Genomic DNA, 9,044 nt, shown 5'->3' with positions numbered 1-9,044 from the left:
AAATACCATATGATTTCACTCATGTGGAATTTAAGAAACAAAACAGTTGTATATAGGAGAAGAGAAGGAAAGATAAGATAAAAACAGAGAGGGAGGCAAACCGTAAGAAACTCTGAACTATGGAGAACAAACTGAAGGTTGCTGGAGGGGTAGTGGATGGGGGATGGGCTAAATGGGTGATGGGCATTAAGGAGGATACTTGTGATGAACACTGGGTGTTACATGGAAGTGATGAATCACTGAATTCTACTCCTGAAACTAACACTACACTATATGTTAACTATCTTGAATTTAAGATTTTATTTTATTTTATTTTTTTATTTATTTATTTGACAGAGAGAGATTACAAGTAGGCAGAGAGGCAGGCAGAGAGAGAGAGAGAGAAGAAGCAGGCTCCCTGCTGAGCAGAGAGCCCGATGTGGGGCTCGATCCCAGGACCCTGGGATCATGACCTTAGCCGAAGGCAGAGGCTTTAACCCACTGAGCCACCCAGGCGCCCCCAACTATCTTGAATTTAAATAAAATCTCAGAAGAAAACAAAAAAAAACCTATAAAGTTACAGAAATGTTGCAGTAATATGTGTAGTAGAACACTCATATATTTTTACTCATAGGCACTTTGCTGATGTGCTACTCTGTTTACTTCAGTATACAATCTCCGTTATTTTCTCACAGTTCTAGGGTTAGTATTGTCTTTTCAAATGATCAGTCATTGGGTATCCTTCATCTTCCCTTTATACTACCCTAGTCATTCTAGAACCTCTATTACCAATTCTTGCATGATATTTGCTCTGTTCAGAATGTAGTCAACTTCATCAAATGGGCCAGGGTTCATCTCAACAGATGCAAATTCCTGCATATTTGTGCGACCTTCTCCAGTTCCTGCAGCTCAATCTCTTCCTTTTCCTCTCCTCTTAGGGTCCAAAAGTGAGAGGGTGGACTAAGCTCCCCATTTTTGAGAGGTAGAGAGAGGTGGTGGTGCGGCCTCCTTCCCCAGTGAGAACGCACCCAGAGCACTGAGAACTGAGTATGGTCCATGAGTTCTTAATAAATAAGTGTGTGTGTCTGTGTGTGCATGCTCACACGTGCATGCCCATGCATAATGGGGAGGATCTTTTAAGATGTGGGTCCTGGCAAGGGTCCTTTTGCCTGGGCCTAATAGTGTCACAGATCCTGAGGTGTTTGGGAGGAGATGGAGGGGAGGGGCCCATTTTAACAGTTGTGTCCTAGGTACTTCGGTCCAGTTTCCATAAAAAACATATTAAATACCATATCATAAAACTACATCAGTATAAAGATGAATATACCCCACTTTGGTTCGTTGGTATATATTCATTATTTCTACAGTCACTTTTGGTGAATATTTTTAAAGAAGTTATAACATTTTTGTGGAATCCTAAAACTATCATGTGACTAATTCTCTGTACGTGCTTTGCCTGGTGGAAGTTAGCCATGGTGGCAGCTAAGAAATAGTCCTGAGGACTGTGGTGATAGGATAGCCATGAAGGAAGAGGGATACCTTGAGTTGTAAGCAGAAGGGGTGGCAATATCTTATCCCTGATGACAGTGATGAGGGAGCAGGAGGCTGGCTGAGGACAAAGCAAAAGCTGGCACCTTGCACCCCCTCTCCACCCACTCCCCTCGATAATGTGTGTGACATTCCTCAGGTACTTCTGACTGCCATAAGCTAGAAACAAATAGTTAACTTGCAGAAATCACAATCCTACAAGATAGGAGTCTCCCTTGGTTTACAAATGTCCTAGAGATCTACAAACAAAGAAGTTACCTTATCAATAGCACAATTTCCAGAAGCAAGTAACTCAGTTCCTCAAGCCCTAAATAAAGTTAAATTTCTTCTAAACCCAAATCTCACTAACAAGGACACTTGATAGGAGAAATGTGAAACTTTATCTCTAGATCTCCAAGATAGTGTTGAGAATCATTCCCAAGCATATGGCCCACTGATATACATCTAAAGGGTCTCACAAGAAGATTTTTACTACTAGTAATAAATAACCTTTCTCCCAACAATAGCTAGCCCCTCAAGGTCCTGGAGACCTTGCTTCCAAAATTCCTTAGAGACTAACATCACCCCCTTTGTTCTCACCTACCCAACTCCTGTGTATATAATCAGCCACTCCTCAGGATAACGGGGAAGCAGCTCTTCCTGCCCACGGGTCCTGTCCCCGTACTTTAATCAACCACCATTTTGCACCAAAGATGTCTCAAGAATTCGTTCTTGGTCATTGGCTCCGGACCTCAGCCCACCGAACCTCACCTAGGTTCTAGAACTTCATCAACAGGAATGTGGGGACAGGTAGAAGTAAGGACAGCTATGGTTCAATATAAAACCCACTGGCTTTGCCCTCTTCCCACAGAACACGCACCTTTCCTTCAACCTACCTGGCCTTGTAGGCCCTCCTGGTGGGGAAACTGGACCACATTGCCACTTGCAGGGCCAGGACTAGGGGCACCCACAGAATTTCAGGGGGCCACTCCCAATCTCAGTAATTAGGCAAATCAATTTTAATGAAATATTTCAAGAATCAAAATGGAGGCCACATATTAAAATTTTAAATCAAGACCACATTCACCCATGGTTTGTATGAGTCACGTCTCTCCCTGGCTCTAGTCCTGCCCCACACTCTTGGACAGGGGCAGGAACTGAGCGAGGCCCAGCCACGGTGAGCTGTGCTCGCAGCACAGATGAAGACTGCAGTGTCTCAGGGACCTGCACGTGGCCCATACACCAGAACCTGAGTCTCGAAAGCTTCCCACATGGTCCTGATGGAAATGGGGGTCAGGAGGGTGGGAGAGCACATTGTCAGAGAGAGCTGTTGAGCTACACATGGGGATGAACCAAGTGCTTTTCACACTCCTCAGTCCTTTATCCATGCACTCTCCAATGAAGAATTGTGTGTGTGTGTGTGTGTGTGCACGCGCACGCACACGCGCAGGCACAACCACCTGTGATAGAAGTCCATTTTGATCAGAGAACATAAGACGAACTTTCCATTTGTAGACGCTTTATTGAAATGAAAATGTACTCAGGTTTCAATAATTGTCTTGCAGTTAATAGATCAAAAGACAAAAAGGAGAAGAAAGTTGTGGTTCATTGTACTCTCTGTAGTCCTCGGTGCCCCGGGTCATACAAAAGGTTAAGAGTTATTACACCACTTACTTTGATATATTATGTTCTGGAAAACAAAACAGGGACAACACTCAGATTTTCAGCTTTCTGTTAGAAAGTAAGTCTTGAAAAACAAACATTTCTTCTTCTTGGCTTCCTGGGTTTGTCCACACACATCTGGCGTCCAAGAAAGTCAGTGTTTGAATTAAGATCAGAATGATCTTGTCTCCCATTCTAAGGATCAGGAGACTTTATCAATGCCAGAGAGGTGCTGGTGTGCTGGCCCAGATCTCTTTCTGTCAGGGATCCTGGTAAAACTTTTTTCTCCAAAGTATCGTATCCCGTAAATATGCTGTGTGTATTATCAGTTTTCAACAAAGAACTGTTCAGTCTAAGCTCAAATATAGAGAAATATGAAGTTTTTGAGCTCCGGTGTGGCCTTACATGTTAGAAATACTGAAAACAGTCCGAAACAAAAACCATTACCTTTGAGACCCGGAGAAGAATGGAGATGTGCACTCCAAGTGATCAGTCTTAATGAGGTTTTTAAAGAAAAAATTCCATTACCCTTGGTTGCTGGGTTTTTCAGGCTTTAAACTGTTTACTGGCGGTAAATGCACGTAACATAAAATTGACCATTTTCATCATCTTAAGTATATAGTCCAGCAGTATTAAGTATACTGATGTTGTGGTGCAACCAATGTCCAGAACATTTTCATCTTGCTATGGTGAGACTCTGTTCCCACTGAACAATCCCCATTTCCATACCACCCAAACCCTAGAAAGCACTATTTTACCTCCTGTCTCTAGGAGATTGGCTACTCTAGAAAATGGATGTAAATGACCTAATGCAACAGTTGTCTTCTTTTACTGGCTTATTTCCTTTGTCATAATGTGCTCAAGGTTCATCTATGTTGTGCCTTGTGTCAGCATCTTCTCAGTGAAGGACACTTTAACCTTTTGCTTTGGCACCCCGGAAGGTTTTCAATGGCATATTAGGATGGGGAATAAAATATAGATAACCAACACTACTGATTGTTGTTTTATACAATTCTACCCCCATGGCTGATTCATACCCATGACTTCTACTTGTCTTTCATGGGGTCTTAAAGTAATGGTCAAGGAGTCCAATCACTTATACTAACACATTGGGATTTCTTGAAAGTGTGTTTTAAATTCTTTTAATAAGATGTGCAGAATCTACTTCAAGTGGATTCTTCTGCATTCTATTTAAAAATTCTTATGAACATTTCCCTCTTTGTTTCTAAGAAGAAGGGGATCTTTTTTACTGATCACTTCTACAAGTGAGGGACTTCTTGAGATTCAGATGTTTTTTCACCTTGATAAAAAATGGGTGTGCGCACACACCTGAGTGTGTGTATGTGTGTGTGTTGTTTCCCTGTTTGGCCTTTTTCATTAATCTTTCCCTAGAGATTCCACAAAGTGAAGAGGCAAGTTATCAATGGGACCTTGGCTGGCTTTCTGGATGTCAAAGGATTCACATGCACCCATAATTAAACTCACTGAAGTAATATAAGCCATGTGTGACAATTGCTGTGACATAATGAGTGACAAACTTAGAGTCTGCTTGTCCCTGTTCAGATGCTTGAAAGCATATCAAAGAAAGGGTAATTACCATCATCTCTGCAACACTGCTCAGAGTTTTGTCTGACTGGATGAGAAAACACCACTTCAGTTGTCCTAATGCCTCATCAGTTCCAGGACCATTTGAGAAAGGTTTAAGGATGTTTTGGTATTCACCTATGCTCACTTAAAGATTGATTGCTTTGTTAATCACCTCATCTAGAGATGAGCATCCAGAACATGGAAGAAAACATGCAAAAGTGGTCACAATTACATAGGTATGAAGGCCTTTTCGGAGTCCCTAGGTTATGGTCATCTTCTTACATCTCAGTAGACACACACATTCAGAGGGATTATGGAGAATGGTCTTGGGTTCTCAATTCTAGCAGAGTAAGCTCAGGATCTAGGATTTCCTTTAAGCCTGAAAACACGTGTGCCCCCTCCCCACCCACACACTACCTCTGTAGCCCAGAGAAGCCAAACACTAGTAACCATGAAACAGAAGACACTGGAGCAATGAGATGCTCTGCACTGGTGTTTGGGGAACAGGAGGTTTTCCAGAGGGCTCTGACTCGATCATTAGCCAAAATCCTGTCCTACCCACACAGAACTCATCTGCAAAGCAGGAAAGGGGGAGGGTAATCAGCACAAGGACTCTCAGCAACTTCATGGCTGAGGGAAGCTCTGGTTGTCTGGTCTTAGGGAGGAAGGAACTCACTTTGGTGATGAGTGCCTAGGAGCCCTCCTTTTACTCTCCTGCTCACCACCTTAATCCCTCCCCTAAATGAGGGAATGAGTCACACGATGGAACTGCTTTGGACCAGGAAATGACAGCAAGAATCAACTGCAACCAAGCCAGCCTGTTCTCTGTTTGCAGAAACCAAGGAGACAGAGCTTTTTGGACTCAAAACAATTTTGGAACTGCAAGAATCATACATGATTTTAGGTGAAATTAATGCAAAAGTGCTTGTTAACTCATCAGATTACAGCAAAGTTAGCCTGTGTTGTCGTCATGTCATTTTATTATTATTGTGGTCTTATATCCTCCTGGCATCCCTCCTCTTTCTTCAAGGTCCACACAGCTTCTATCCCGTGGGTCTGCTCCTTCTGGCTTAGCACACCTCTGGGCTCAGTGCAATACCACATATGTCCTTTGGAAGGCAGACTTTCTTTGCCCATAGACACTTTAGTGAAGTGCTTGTGTTTGGGAAATACGTCTCTCTCTCTTTTTCAAAAAATTTTTATTTATTTCTAAAATTTCTTTTCAGTGTTCCAGAATTCATTGTTTATGCACCACACCCAGTGCTCCATGCAATACGTGCCCTCCATAATACCTACCACCAGGCTCACCCAACCTCCAACCCCCCCCCACCCCGGCCCCTCCAAAATCCTCAGACTGTTTTTCAGAGTCCACAGTCTCTCATGCTTCGACTCCCCCTTCAATTTCCCCCAACTCCATGTTATCCTCTCTGAAGGGTCTTTTACAATGTCTCATTTAATTAATTCAATTTCATAAATTCATTCTATTACAAATCTATGAATTTTTTTTTTTTTTTTTTTTGCTGTTTAGGACTTTTTCCCCACTGATTCCAAGGATGATGCAAACTGTAGAGCAAGTGGTTGCTCAGCAGAGGCAGTGCTGAGGGTGGAACAGTGACCAGGTCTGGGCTCAAGCAGACGTGGGTTCAAATCTTGGAGGCAACATCTAATCAAGAAGTGTCCTCAGGCAAGTGAAACTTCTGCTCATTTCAAGCTTCCTTTTCCTCATCCCTAAAAGGAGCAGGAATAATACCACACCTGGTTTTGCAAGGATGACAGATACTCTGTGAAGAGCTTATCCCGGGACCCCTGGGTGGGTCCTTTGGTTAAACATCTGCCTTCAGTTCAGGTCATGATCTCGGGGTCCTGAGATCAGCCCCCATTTCAGGCTACCTGCTCAGCAGGGAGTCTTCTTCACCCTCTCCCAATCCCACTGCATGTGGTCTCTGGCTCTGTGTGTCAAATAAATTAATAAAATCTTAAAAAAAAAATCTTATCCAGGGCTTCAAACAAGGTAATCCTGAATAAAAAGGAGGTTTCATCCATGCATGGATCCATCCATCCATCCACCGCTCAAAAGTAGCCATGAGCTTCCCCCATGACTGGGGCTGTGCTGTGTGACCCAGATTCAGGTGTTCACCCAGAACTTCGACCCTGTGGAGCCTACTTCTCACAAGGGAGGCAACAAACAAGCCCATAAACGAATGAGTAACATCAGAAAGTGGTTGCTACAGAACCACGAAAGAGCCACGATGGGCCATGTCCTGTACAGAGGTCCAGGCCAGCTACAGGAAAGCAGATTGGATGAGTAAACAATGACATCAAGAGGAAGATCTGGGAAAGAGTGTTCTAGGCAGAGGGAACAGCAGGTACAGAGGCTCTGGGGCACTTGGTATTTGGCAAGATAAGGAAAGTACACACAGTGTGCCTCTGGGTGTCAAGAGAGACACAGGACAGCCTCTTACTATAGAAATAGAAAAACTACATCAGTTTAAGCAGGGACAATAAGAGGATAACAGGAACAAGAGAAACAAAGTAGGCCGAAGTTAACAAAAAGAAAAAGAAATTGATGAGAGAGAGAGAGAGGAGTTAATTATTCACAAATGCGGTATTTGCTGTTTGGATTGTTTTGGACTCATTTCTTCCGATCATTTGGCTGGAGCATAAGTTGCCAAGATCAATGCTAACTGAGGGAGAGGCAGGAAATACGGAAGAAGATGATGTTCTTATATGTTACTTTCCCCAGTTGATTGCTGCCCATCTCTTTCAAAAGGCAGAGAGACTTCAGTAATGAAAGGAGAGACTTTTTGGTTAGGTCTTTTAATTTTTTTTAAGATTTTACTTTTATTTATATGAGAGAGAGAGAACATGTGCACAAGCAGGGGGAGGGGCAAAGGAAGAGGGGAAGATTGAAGCAGACTCCTCACTGAGCAGGGAGCCTGACAAGGGGCTCCATCCCAGGACCCTGGGATCATGAACTGAGCTGAAAGCAGATGCTTAACCAGCTGAGCCACCCAGGTGTTCCTGACTAGGTCTTAATGGGGATTCAACCTGGTGTCCTAGTTGTTATGGACTTGCCCTGTTACCTGTGGGGACACAGGTCCCTTCAGAGGTATTTTTACTCAACAAAAAATAAAATAAAATAAAAAAGTAAAAATCCCACATCATTTCCATGATGCTCACAGTAAAGAGGTGTATTTTTTTGTACTTTCATGTGTTCTGCATAATAGATGATGACCATTCTCAGGTGAATGAAAAAGCAATAACCACCCCACAAAGGACTCATTGCCAACCCAGTGTTAACAAGGAGAAATAGAAGAAACTAAAAGGTCCAAATGTTTAGCTAGCCTGATGTTTTCTTTTCCCCAAAGGGGCTTTAAGTCAGGTCCCCAGATGATGCTCCGAAACTAGAGGAATGAAGGAGTCTTCAGTTTGGGTGTTGGTGTGATAGTTATCAATCCCCTATTAAGACAAACCATGGTGTAGGTGTGAATTTGTACAGGTACAGATTTTACACAGAATACCTTGTGTCATGGGAGAGAGAAAGTATGCAGTAATTTGGCCTGTCCTCAGGCTCATGAAAGACCTAAGATACACTCACACCACGATATTGGTCATTGAGGCCTTGCCATACTTCGTAAGATAATAACAATCAGTGACAGCCATCTTTTGTTGTTGTTGTTGTTGAAAATTTTATTTTTTTTTGAAAATTTTATTTTTTAATTTAATTTTATTTTTTCACTGTTCCAAGATTCATTGTTTATGCACCACACCCAGTGCTCCATGCAATACGTGACCTGCTTAATACCCACTACCAGGCTCATCCAACCCCCCACGCCCCTCCCCTCCAAACCCTCAGTTTGTTTCTCAGAGTCCATAGTCTCTCATGGTTCATCTCCCTCTTAATTTCCCCCAACACACTTTTCCTTTCCTTCTCCTAATGTCCTCCATGTTATACCTTATGTTCATGAGTAAGTGAAACCATATGATGATTGACTTTCTCTGCTTGACTTATTTCACTCATCATAATCTCCTCCTGTCCCGTCCATGTTGATATAAAAGCTGTTCATCCTTTCTGATGGAGGCATAATATTCCATTGTATATGTGGATCATATCTTCTTTATCCGTTCATCTGTTGAAGGGCATCTTGGCTCTTTCCACAAAGACACAGATGTGAAAAGAAGGGCCATCTGTACCCCCAATGTTCATAGCAGCAATGGCTACAGTTGCCAAACTGTGGAGAGCCATCTTTTGTCAGCGATTCATACATTGGTACAAAAGCCTTTGAAGA

At 42.7% G+C, this 9,044-nt stretch overlaps 1 pseudogene; it reads right to left on the bottom strand.

Annotated features, from left to right (window-relative positions):
• Window positions 1-3,054: 3,054 nt before the first annotated feature.
• LOC125079524 (mammaglobin-B-like) lies at window positions 3,055-5,464 on the bottom strand (annotated as a pseudogene).
• Window positions 5,465-9,044: the final 3,580 nt, after the last annotated feature.

This window comes from Lutra lutra, chromosome 10 (genome assembly GCF_902655055.1).
Source record: "Lutra lutra chromosome 10, mLutLut1.2, whole genome shotgun sequence".
NCBI classification, from domain to species: Eukaryota; Metazoa; Chordata; class Mammalia; order Carnivora; family Mustelidae; genus Lutra; species Lutra lutra.
Note: the sequence above shows the minus strand (reverse complement) of the source record. Positions and strands in the feature narration are given on the sequence as shown.